We start from the raw sequence: 13,472 nt of genomic DNA on the forward strand, positions 1-13,472 counted from the left end.
GGTTTCCAAGAGCAGCTCAAGGCATTCTCAAGTCTGGGCTGAGATGACGCTTGGCCCCGTTTCCCTTCTCAGCCCACGGAAACTTGCTCGACTCAACGGCCCCTTTCTTGCTTTCTGTCCTGGCGAGCACATTTTCCTGGAACACACATCTATCTGGTCTTTCCGGTCTAACATTTTTTTAAAAAAGCAGTTTATGTATTTTTTTTGAGGGTTTTTGGGCCACACCTAGAAGTGCTCAGAGCTTACTCCTGGCTCTGTGCTCAGGGCTCACTTCTGGCGGGGGTTTGGGGAACCATATGTGATGCCAGGGATCAAACCCGGGTCAGCAGCATGCAAGCCCAGGAACCTCGCTGTTCTACTATCACACCAACCCTAACATTTTTGTCCTTAGAAACCTGCAGTTGTGGGGCCAGAGAGACAGCGCCAAGGCCCACAGTACATTGAAAGCATGCTTGGGCCCCTGGTTCCGTCCTTAGCACCCTAAGGTCCAAGTTCTGAGCCAGGTGTGAGCACTGAGTTGAGAGTAGTCCCTGAGCCCGGCTGGGTGTGGACTGCCTGAACCCAAACCAGAAAAGAACAAACCCACACAGCCCGCTGTTCTTCAAGAGTCTCTGAGTTGCCGAGACAGTGGCCCCGTTGCAGGGAGGGTTCACCCAGTCCTCGGTGTCATTTCTGTGACCGTGCTTTCTCAGTCTCCTTGTCAGTGTCACCTCTCAATGTTTCAGGCCTCCAGCTGGGATTCACGTCCCTTGGTAGCGTTTGTGCTGATTAAAAGGGAGAATATCCTGGGTGGGGGGCACTGGCCTCATCAGATGACACCTCAGAGCTGTTGGGGTGATTGGGAGGGTATGAGCTTCCTGTTGGAGAAGCTTCTAGCGAGGACCCCAGGGCTGTCTCTAGAAGCTCAGTCCTTCAGCCACAGGGAATGGGATTTGGATAGCAGTCCCAGGGGGCTGGGAGGAGGCGGTGGCACCTGGATCTCCGTACGCATGAAGGGCCTAGTTCCTCGGTGACTAGACCTAGGACCCACAAAAATAAAACAAGGCGTTTGCTGAGGTTGCTAATGTTTACGATTTGCTAAGCAGTGCTGGGAAATGAACCAGCAAGTGACGCAGGAGAGGGAGAAAGTGAGGAAGGAGAGAAGGAAGGAAGAATAAAAGGGGTGTTTGCTGCCAGTTTTCATTCTCTTGCTCCTTCCCGGGACAGAAATATCCATTTAGTCATAATTCATAAGCTGTTACCTGCCCGCATGGGAGAGCCTGGCAAGCTCCCCGTGGCGTATTCATATGCCAAAACCAGTAACAATGATAGGGCTCATTCCCCTGATTCTGAAAGAGCCTCCAATGTGGCACTGTTGGGAAGGATGAGTAAAAAGAGGCTGCTAAAATCTCAGGGCTAGGACAAATGGAGACATTATTGAGAACGCTCGAGAAAATCGACGATCAACGGGATGATGATGATGATGATGATGATGATGATGATGATGAATTCATAAGCTGTAAGGAGACTAATAAATAAGTTTTTGTGAGGTCTGTGTAGTTTTTGCGCTTCTGGTTGTACTGGAAGGAAGGTTTACCAAATGTCCTGAGGTGCAGCAAAGTCACTGCTGCCATTGTTTTGGCTTATTTGTATGTCAAATTTGAGGATCAAAATGTTAAAATTTTTAGGCGAGTTTGCTTTCACTTTCACAAAACTTTTCAACACCCTTCTGCACTTAGAATTTCTATTTTATTTGTAAATTATATCCTGTATATGCTAGTCCATATGTATATCATTTAAAATATTAACAAAATGAACACACAGATGCACATCACACAATTTGTTTTGCTTTTGTTTTTGGCTTTGGGCCACACCCAGCAATGCTGAGAAATTGCTCCTGGTTCAGTGCTCAGGGACCAGTCCTAGGGTGTGATGGGTATGGGACTACTTATAGGCCTTGGGGTTGATGGGTAAGGGACCACCTATGGGCCTGGGGGGTGATATTAAGGGGACCACAATTGGGCCTGAGGACTATATCCACGCCTGCTGAATGCAGGGCATGTGCCTTGTACGATCTATCCAGCCCCCTAATCACACAATTAAAATAATCGATCATATCTACTCCTCGTGCCCTTTCAAATCACAAGCCCTGACTCTGTATTTCAGAAGAAGCGTAGATTTTGCCGGACTCCATTTCCTTTCCCAAAGACCTTGCTGTGAAATGAAGTAAACACGATCTCAAGATTTTTTTTAATTTTTTATTATTTTTTATTTTATTTTTTATTTATTTTTTATTGAGTCACCATGTGGAAAGTTACAAAGTTTTCAGGTTTAAATCTCAGTTATACAATGCTCAAATACCCATCCCTTCACCAGTGCACATATTCCACCACCAAGAATCCCAGTATAGCTCCACCCCGCACCCCCACACCCCTAACCCCCTCACGCCCCTAGCCCCCCACCCTTAGCCCCCCACCTGTGTAACTAATAAATTTCACTTTACTTTCACTTTGATTGCATTCAATATTTCAACAAAACTCACTATTATTGTTTGGAGAGTCTCTCCCCTAAAGTCAGACCTGCTGAAAAGGAAGCATTAGATAATTTGTTTTCCATTGCTGAGGATGAAGAGGTATGAGGTCGAGTGACCACACTTAGCGGCCTCTCGGTTTTGGGTTTCTGTATTTTAGTAACTAAGTCCAGAGGATCTCAAGATTTTAATGTCCGCATAAGATAGACCAGTGTCCGAGCCTCCCCCCGGATGACGAGGTTCTCGTGTCTTTCTTCTCAGCACCCGTGTTTTTCCTCAAGCCAACCTTCTCCTCTGTGGCCACCTAACACAGACCAGCCTCAGCATAATCTTTGCAGCTTCAGCCTTTTCCTGGAAAATCTGCCGGATTTACTGGCCACCGGCCCTGGGTCAGACACTGCTCTCTCTTTACTTAGAGATAATTCCTAAGTCCTTGTTCTGCTGCTTTGTGGGGTTGGATCTTGTCACACTTTTTATGGAAAGCTCTGATGAATTTTTAGGAGGTTTCAAATTATCTTCTTGGAAAGGAAACCCTTCCATATTTGATGCTAGTAAGGGTTTGCTTAGTTTTTTAGTCTCCATGTATCTCTACAGGACTGGAACGGTAGCACAGTGGGTAGGGCGTTTGCCTTGCACGCGGCTGACCCGGGTTTGACTCCTTCGTCCCTCTCGGAGAGCCTGTCAAGCTACCGAGAGTATCCCGCCCACACGGCAGTGCCTGACAAGCTTCCCAGGGCGTATTCGATATGCCAAAAACAGTAACAACAAGTCTCACAATGGAGATGTTACTGGTGCCCGCTCGAGCAAATCAATGAGCAACAGGATGACAGTGCTACAGTGCTACACATATCTCTAAGGAATATATAGAAATATTTAATTTAAACTTATCTGTATGAACAATTTTCTTTGCAAATGGTTATGTTGTATATTTTTCTGTGATAATCTTTATGTTTGTTTTTTAATTTTAATTTATACGCTTTTTTTGGGCCACAGAGCTCAGGCCTACTTCTGGGTTTGTGCTCAAGGAACCCTCTGCATGGTATCAGGGATCAAGTGGGGGTCGGCTGCATGCAAGGCAAGTGCCTGAACCAGGCGCTTTTATTTTGGCTCAAAAATGATTTTGTGAGTGGGTCATCATGCCTCATGCCGTTCCACAAATGTGTAGTGTCCAGCGATGTAATTATGTCACGGGCCCATCTTCACGTATGTCAGAGACACTTGGGTCGCTTCAAAGCGTTTCCCGTGGCAATCAGCACCATCCCGAAACCCGTCTCCACGTCATGAGCAAGCGCTTTCCCAGGATGTGTCCCAAAGAATGGGTGTACCGACTCTCAGACTCTCCGCAGGACCCACCGGCGGGGCGGAACTGCCATATTCTTTCCCAAAGCGGCGGCACTCATTTAGAATCACTTTCACAGCCTGTCTGCTGTTGCGCGTTCTGACCAACAGGCCTGCTCTCAGGACTGCAAATTGGTTCCCCATTTAGTCTGCAGGAAACGGAATTTCATTGTGGTTTTAATCTGCGCCTCTGCCACTGCGGATTTGAATGTGTTCTGTGTACCTGCAGCCCTGTCTTCCAGAGCTGCCTGTCATGCTTTGTCCGTTTGGTGGTGGCCGTGGGGGGTGGGGGGTGGGGCGGGGGGGGGGTAGGGGGTAGTTTCTCTTCTTTGCAAAGGTTCATGAACGTTGCTGATGCATATGGATTTTAATCTTTCTTTAGTTATATGAGTTGAAAATAACGGTTTCTGGATTGGAGTGTAAGTTTTTACCTTTTTTTTTTTTTTTGCTTTTTGGGTCACACCCGGCGATGCACAGGGGTCACTCCTAGCTCTGCACTCAGGAATTACCCCTGACGGTGCTCAGGGGACCATATGGGATGCTGGGAATTGAACCCGGGTTGGCCGAGTGCAAGGCGAACGCCCTACCCGCTGTGCTATAGCTCCAGCCCCTAATTTTTTACTCTTAAAGCTATCTTTCACAATGGTTTTTATGTTTAATGGAGCCAAATTTATTAGTCTTATTGTTTTGAGTTATATTGGTTTGGTCACTTAAAAAATCTTTTCGAAGACTTGTCTGATTTGTTCATCCAGTTTAGCCTTTCACATTTTTTTATTATTCGTGTCCAGAAACAAGCTTTCTAGTATCATTTACTGAGGGTTATTCTTTCTTGAGTGATCTAGAACAGCAGGCAGGTTTTTAGAAATGCCTGTTCTCTCTTCTATTCAATTTATTTGTTTCTCTCTCTCCATCCTCAGCTAATTATAACTTTCATTTAAACTTTTCCTATGTCGTGAAGCACCTGGCGTTTCCCTCTTCTGGAGTAGCTGGGTTATTCTTAGCCCTTAACCTTTTTATGATTCTCCTCGGCATTTTATTATAAAGGTCCCCAGAAACAAAGGTGGGGAGATGGATCGAAGCGGGGGGGTGGGGGAGACAGTGTAAAGGGATGGAGTGCAGCCCTTGTGTGCGTGAGGGCCCAGGCTTGATCCTGGGCACCACATGGCCTGACCCCCTCCCCTGTCTGTCTCCCCCACCCAGCCCACAGGCCTGTCAGCTCTGCATCAGCAGATCTGAGTGTCAGCCCTTGTGGTGTGTACCTGCCTGCCCTGCCTCATCTGCAACTAGCGTGAACTTAAAGGGATAAATGGGAGTAACTGTCCTGGTTCCAACACGACATCCATGTCCATCTAATCTGCATATGGAGCGCATGTCTCATTGGCGTTACTCCTCATGTCTCCCAGAACGCACATGGCACTTTTCTTCTTAAGACTTCTTGCAAAGATTTGGGTGACCTTATTTACGCAACTTTGTATTGTTAATTTTCTTGGGAGGCTTCAGGGTGGGTGGGGTGTTGGGGGACCATATGGGATGCCGGTGATTGAACCCAGGTCCGCCGCGTGCAAGGCAAACGCCCTTCCCGCTATATTATCACTCTGGCCCCTATATCTATTTTTAAAATGACTTTTCTTTTTAGTTTATCATTGAAAATCCTTTTTTTTTCTCCCTTTGTCCCTTTTTCATTATAATATCAATGATGTGACTTCAGTGGATGTTTCCAGATTTGGGTTTAATTAAGAAATATCTTTAGTTCCCACATGAGCATAGTTCTATTGTCTTTAATACTCTCTCTTTAATACTCTCAGAATCTTGATCTGTTCTGCACGTTCATGGCGACTGACGGAACACTGACGGTTTCTTTATTTCCGCTGTATCTGTTCTGGTTGAATTTTTAGCTTGTGACGAGAACGGCTTTTCATTCAGAGAGGCAACATGATTTCTGATGTAATTATTCTAGAAGTAATTGCTCCTTGGCAAACGGGACTTGCCAGTCTGGCCTGACTTCACGTGTTGAAGAGCCAGCTGAGAGCAGGGCCCGTGTGTAGCCCCCGACGGGGACGCTTTGCCCTTCTCAGACTGGCCACGAAAAGGATGAGGAGTTCAGACGCCCAGTGGTGAAACAGGACGCTTCAGGTCTCTCTTCACAGAAGGCCTCGGGACAAGACAGGTATCCCGGGCCGAGCCGGGGGGTGTGGGGCCCTAATGTCAGATCTCTGAACGGTGAGGAGACGCGAGCTAAGATCTGATTTTGCGTCGCACCTGCCTCCCGTCGACGAGAGAGATGTGTTCACTGGAGACTCAAGAAACGGTTCGTGTTTACACTAGAAAATTCATTTGACTTCAATTTAGGTGACATTGTTGTCATAGAGTTTATGTCTGTGGTACTGATGACAGTTACTTTGACCACCTCCAGAGAGCCCAACCCCCTCTGCCACTATTCCTGTGTCACCCGAGTCCACCTCCTGAGCGGGTCAGACTTCTCCTCCTCCTCCCTCCCGGGGGACAGAACTGAGGGAAAGCCCCTCCATTCCGCCGCTCCAGCTCCAGGGCCGTCAGAGCTGTGTGTGGGTGACGCTGAGACGTCTCCCCACGGCTAGCTGGTGTCTGACAGAGGCTTGAAGCAAGAGCGTCCAGCTTTCGCGCTGGTCAGGGAACCCTGAGCCTCTTCAGGACTCTTGTGCGTCAGAATGGAAAGGGCGCCAGAGGCTTTAGTTCCTCTGGTCCTGAGGGCAGAGAAGGCAGAGAATCCCTCAGGAAAGCCAAGAGTTGAGGGAACTGTGGGCCCTGAGGCAAACTTTCGATCTCTGCAGGTGAGTGTGCACTGCTTGCCCTGGCGCTCGCTCGCAGAGTGCCACGAGCCAGAGGGAATCTAGTCACTCAGGGTCCTGTGAAACCTTTCGCTCTCTGACGCCCGACTTCTCCCAACCCTACCCCGACTCCTGTCCTCTGAGGTGGTCGAAAGGGGAAGCCCACAGCGCCCAGGGAAGGTTTAATGAATATGCCAGATCCAACGGGAGCTGCCGTTGCCAGTTTCTGTTCTATCCTCTTTGTTGAAAATCAAGGGGGTCTCCCTTTCGGCGCATCCATGTGCTCACACGACAAGGCCTGGAAGAACAGTTCCAGCTGCCCAGAGCTTCCTTCAGAACCAGGGAGAGAACCAGCTCCCCCCAGTGAGCCACGATGGAGGGGACGGAAGGAGATGGAGTGTGAGCACTGCACCTGGCAGTTCTGCATGTTTAACCGTCAGAAAAGGGGCTTCTTGTTAGTTTCTCACTCCACACAGTTCCTCAGCTACGGTGAAGTCCATAGTTTATTTTGATTTATTTCCAAGCTGGGACCCACACTCATTCAGGTATCAGGCCCTGATTCGGATAAAGGCCACACGGCGCGTACACACAAATCAGCTCTGAGACTCCACCCTGCCCTGTCCAGCATCCCCATTAAAAATTTTTTTTTTCCCCAGAACTGCACCCAAAATCCGTCTCTCTAGTTGCCCTGTGTGACTGACTCTCTGGAAGATTTTTTAAAAATTTACAGTTTAGGGCCGGAGCTATAGTACAGCGGGTAGGGCTTTTGCCTTACATGCGGCCAACCCAAGTTTAATCCCCGGCATCCCACATGGTCCCGCAAGCATCACTGAGAGTAATTCCTGAGTGCAGAGCCAGGAGTAACCCCCTGAGCATCGCTGGGTGTGACCCAAAAAGAAAAAAAAACTTTACAGTTTATTCTGCTTCCTCTAAGACTTGGATTTCTGGGGGACTGAGGACAGTCTTACACGTCTTTTTTTTTTTTTTTTAATTTATTTATTTTTAATTAGAGAATCACCGTGAGGGTACAGTTACAGATTTATACACTTTTGTGCTTATACTTCCCTCATACAAAGTTTGGAACCCATCCCTTCACCAGTGCCCGTTCTCCACCACCCGTAAACCCAGTGTCCCTCCCACCCTCCCCAATCCCATCTCCCCCCCACCCCACCCTGCCACTGTGGCAAGGCATTCCCTTCTGTTTTCTCTCTCTAATTAGCTGTTGTGGTTTGCAATAAAGGTGTTGAGTGGCCGCTGTGCTCAGTCTCTAGCCCTCATTCAGCCCGCAACTCCCTTCCCCCACATGGCCTTCGACTACAATGTAGTTGGTGATCGCTTCTCTGAGTTGACCTTTCCCCGGAACGTGAGGCCAGCCTCGAAGCCATGGAGTCAACCTCCTGGTACTTATTTCTACAGTTCTTGGGTGTTAGTCTCCCACTCTGTTATTCTATATACCATAGATGAGTGCAATCTTTCTATGTCTGTCTCTCTCCTTCTGACTCATTTCACTCAGCATGAAACTTTTCATGCCCATCCACTTGACTACAAAATTCTTGACCTCCTTTTTTCTAACAGCTGCATAGTATTCCATTGTATAGATGTACCAAAGTTTCCTCAACCAGTCATCCGTTCTGGGGCATTCGGGTTTTTTCCAGATTCTGGCTATTGTAAACAGTGCTGCGATAAACATACATGTGCAGATGCCATTTCGATTGTACTTTTTTGTCTCTCTGGGATATATTCCCAGCAGTGGTATTGCTGGGTCAAATGGGAATTCAATATCTAATTTTTTGAGAGTCGTCCATATTGTTTTCCAGAAGGGCTGAACCAGTCGGCATTCCCACCAGCAGTGAAGAAGGGTCCCTTTCTCCCCACATCCTCTCCAACAGCGGTTGCTTTTGTTCTTTTGGATGTGTGCTAGTCTCTGTGGTGTGAGGTGGTATCTCAAAGTTGTTTTGATCTGCATCTCTCTGATGATTAGTGATGCAGAGCACTTTTTCATGTGCCTTTTGGCCATTCGTATTTCTTCCTTGGTAAAGTTTCTGTTCATTTCTTCGCCCCATTTTTTGATGGGGTTGGATGTTTTCTTCTTGTAGAGTTCAACCAGTGCTTTATATACCATTGATATCAACCCCTTATCTGATGGGTATTGTGTAAATATCCTTTCCCATTCTGTGGATAGTCTTTGTATTCTGGTCACTGTATCTCTTGCGGTGCAGAAGCTTTTAAGTTTAATGTAGTCCCATTTGTTGATCTCTGTTTTTACTAGATTGCTTAGTTCCGTGTCACGTTTGAAGATACCTTTATCTTCAATATCATGGAGGGTTTCGCCGACCTTGTCTTCAATGTACCTTATGGTTTGTGGTCTAATGTTGAGGTCTTTAATCCATTTTGATCTGACTTTTGTGCATGGCTTACACGTCTTTTAAATGTTCACTAGGTGGTAAGGCTTGGTATTTGGGAGACTGTAGCACTGTCGTCCCATTGCTCATCGATTTGCTTGAGCAGGCACCAGTAACATCTCCATTTGAAACTTGTTACTGTTTTTGGCATATCCAATACGCCACGGGTAGCTTGCCAGGCTCTGTCATGTGGGGGGATACTCTCAGTAGCTTGCCGGGCTCTCCGAGAGGGACGGAGGAATCGAACCCGGCCGCATGCAAGGCAAACGCCCTACCTGCTGTGCTATCGCTCCAGTCAACTAGGGCAGTTTTATTCGATTATTTATGTTGGAGGAGGCACATGGCTGGGGCACAGGCGCTACTATGAGCTCAGTGCTTGGGGGGTGCTCCTGGTGGTGCTCTCGAGGATGACCAAGTGGCACAGAGCACCCCCCTCCCTTGTGCATGCAAAACCTGAGCTCCAGTCCTCTGCGTCATCTCCCCAACACCAAAGAAGAGAGAGAAGAGAGATTTTAAAGCGGCTGAAATTCACGGTGAGTTTGTTCTAGAAGGGCCAGGTGCACTGGAGCCAGGATGAGGATTCAAGAGTTCCTCGACTCTTTGTTCTCCTTTTCTTCACCTTAAATACTTCGCTGTTTTCAGCTAGTCCATAGAAGCGAGTGGTTACAGTGGTTGCGAGATTGGTCTTTCTCCCTCCGATTGGAACATTACTTCTAGTGGCTTCTTGGCCATCTGGTAATTCTGCCTGATGGGAGCAAAAAATGGAAAACAGAGGCCACTATTAGCCACAACTCCAAAACACAACAGTTGTCTGATTTTCCACCCATCCTGCCAAGACGAGGCCAATGACAATATTGTTTCTAACCCACATGCCTCTCTCAGGCCAACTTGGAAGCCCGTCTCTTCCTGCAGCAGAACCAGCCTGGTACTGATGGGACACGATCAATAGGTTAAAAAATAAAGATGAGCCCCAGGAGGGTTGCCAGTGTGGAGAAGTACGCTTCCTCTGTTGGGCTGGATCTAGGACACCGATCATGCGAATTTTCTTTGTCTTTCGCTTTGGAACTCTTAGCAGTTGTTGAATGAGGACCAAATGAGATGAAATGCACTGCTTTATTAGTGTTCTCTTAGCCAGTATACTAATTACTTTTCCTGACAAATGTCTGTGAGGAGGGGTGTGAGAGTAGCCTGATTTATGGCTACTTCACTTTGCAAGTCATCTGCTCAAGCTCGGATAGCACAAATAGAAGAATATTTTGAGTGCCAAAAATATGAAATGTTAAACTTTATTTTTGAGTGATTTTATTTTTGTTCTTGATTTAGAAGCATTAATATATTTTCTTGACAACTGAACAGTGAGGGAGATGTTTTGGCTGGTGTGCCTACCTGGTAGGCTGCAGGAGAAGGCACGGTGTCCTGGGTTTGGAAAGCGTCGTGGAGTGGAGGATTTGAGAGGAGGCCCCCTCCCGCCCCACCTTAACCTAAGCGAGCCCCGGCAGAGAGGAGCATGGGGGAAAGGCATTTTCTTGTGCTTTTAGGTGAACAAGGAGGGGGCCGAGCTTGTGGAAATTATGATTAATATTATTTTTGGTTTGGGGGCCACACCTGGGGATGCTCAGGGCTTAGTCCTGACTCAATGCTCAGGGATCACTCCTGGCGGAACTTAGGGGTTCTGGGGATCAAAGCTGGTTCAGCTGTGTGCAAGGCAAGTACCCAACCACTGTGCTACTGCTTGGCCCCAGAAATTATTCTTCGGTGTGATGGTCATCACCTTCCCAGAGGAGACGTTTCTGACATTCCAGAGGCTGGAACAGAGCCCTCCCCCCTTCCCCCTGTCTCTCTATACAACCAATGCCCAAGCACTACCACGGAATCTAATCCTCTTCTATCATCTGGTGCTTCACTCAGGTGCCTTGGTTGAGACCCATCGCCTATCTCTGGAGGAAGGACAGAGCAAGGAAGGAGGAGGAACTTTGCAACCTTGCCTGGTCTCCCTTGCTGCTCTTTAGTTCCTGTCTCAGGGGTTCGCTCTGTCCTTCAGTGGAGCCGCCAGTGGCTGCCCACGCACATCCCATGGGAATCCCCTTGCCTGCAGGAGGAAGTCCAGAGTCTCGCCGCGAGGCTCAGGCTGCTGCCTCAGTGAACTAGCCTTACTTGGCCTGCTCTTTGGGGCGTTCCCTTTGGTTTGGGTTCTGGGCCACACTGGTGATACTCAAGCTTATTGCTGGCTGTGTCTTAGGGATTACTCTTGGCTCTGTGTGCTAATGGATCATAACTGTGTTGGGGACCAAACCCAGGTTGGCTGCGTGCAAGTTAGGCACCTTGGCCGCCGTCCTGGCTGCGGCTCCTTCTTTGGGTTTTCATGTTGGTACCCATGCTCCTCTCCTTACAGGAATGCTCTTTCTGTTCTGATCTCCTTTCCTAAGGAGTCTTTCCACTACCGTGTTCTATTGGATGCTTGCTCTGACCCTCCCTGACAGGAGCTGGTGGCTTCTTCCTCCCGTTCCTCAAAACTCTCACACATCTGTGTATGGGTGTCTGTTCCAGCAGACCCCGGTGTCTGTCTTCATGACACCATGCAATCAATCCCTATAGAGAACTCTCTGGACCCCAGCCCCCTGGCCGGGCGTATTTTTGCAATAGAGATGTGTTGAAGATGCACATGATTTCATCTTGAGATGAGTCACACTTTGAAACAATTGTGCCATTCAGCGTTGAAGAGGGTGCCTGATACAGAATGAGTGCTTACCAAACGTGTGGAAAATTGATTCAGCTGCGGGCACTTGACTCCCCTGTCACCAGAAAGTATTCTAATCGTTTGAAAGGTTCTTTCAAGCATCGTATCAAGTGCTTCATGATGAACTATTGACAAATAAACACCAAGACAATAGACTGATTGCATTTTCACTGTATTTGGGAAAGCAACTTTAAAGCCTCCTTCCTGTCTATCTATCCGTCATCTACAATAATAAGATAATTTTCCACATCTCAATTTTCTCTTTTTTTTTTCTGCTTGAAGATTTGATTAAAACAATAAACTGTGAGTAGTTTTCTTTTACTCTCAACAACTAGAGCTACTTACACCTTTTCAATTCCTTTGAGCAGGTTTCAGAGTAATCCCTGCCTCTATTGACAAGTAAAGGAACTCCAAATTGGGAGTGGATTGGAAAAAAGTAAATACTTTGAAAGGCAAAGGAGGATTCTATAGTTTCAAGTTATAGGGGAAAAGGGTGATGTTAACAGGTAAATTGGCAGAAAACACATAGCATACTTTGACTTTCAAGACTGAATTGACAATATGACAACCTATAATAATATACCTCTTCAGGGGCTGTATAATGCAGCAGGTCATACTCTTGCCTTGCATTCTTCTGACCTGGGTTCCATCCCTCAGCACTACACAAGGTCCTGAGAGCTCTGCCAGGAGCAATCTCTGAGCAGAGCCAGGTGGAGGTCCTGAGCACACCTTTTGGCCCCCAAGCCAAAAGGAAAAACAAAACAAAACAAAACACCCCTTAAAAACCACGAATATAGCTCTTTGAATATGCCTTTTTATGTGACTTCGTTTTTCATTCAATTTTTTAGGACAGAAGCACGGATAGAGGAGTGGTATCTCTCAGGGGACACTTCCTGCAACCACAACCTCTAACATACAGTGTTTGTTTGATCCAGCTTTTGAGGAAGTTTATCCTAAGAGAGAACCCCTGACCCTGGGCAGAGTAATATCACAGAGGCAAGATGGGATGTTGCTGAGGAGAGCCTGAGCTGGAGTAGCAGATGAATGACACAGAAGTCTCTAGCACCTCAGTGCCTCCACTCTCCATTATTTGGGAGGTTGGTGGTAGACAGGAGAGGGGGTGTCTGCTCCAGAGGACCCACAGCCCACCAGGTTCTAAGGATGCGGGGTGGTCAGCAGGTGTTCGCCTGCATCAGGACCACAGGGAGTGGGGCAGGGGAATGTCATCAGCACAAGAGTGCTGGGCCCCAGGTCTAGAGTTCCTCACTCCACAGGTCTGGGATGGAGATGGAGAATTTGCCTTGGAACCAGTTTGGGGTGGCCCTGACACTGCAGCTCAGGGGCGCACACCTGAAGAGGACCTGCCTCGGGTGCTAGCCTCGTCCCACCAGCCCATGGGAAACGCATCACAGAAAGGGAAGATCCAAGACTCAGGCTGTACACGTTTCTGATGATGACTTTAGGCAGACACAAACAGCTGCACCTACTGCCAAAGAAGCTATAGCAAAGCTTATTTTTCTTTATTAAAAGAAGAAATAGTTTCGAGATTGTAGGATATCATTGGTTTGTCCTTTCTCCCTTGCCACAGAGTTTGGGCTAATCTGGTAATAATCTCTGAACAATTCTAGACTACATTGGTATGTCCTGCTCCCCTTGCCACTAGGAGCTTAGGTATATCA

This window comes from Sorex araneus, chromosome 10 (genome assembly GCF_027595985.1).
Source record: "Sorex araneus isolate mSorAra2 chromosome 10, mSorAra2.pri, whole genome shotgun sequence".
Taxonomy (NCBI): domain Eukaryota; kingdom Metazoa; phylum Chordata; class Mammalia; order Eulipotyphla; family Soricidae; genus Sorex; species Sorex araneus.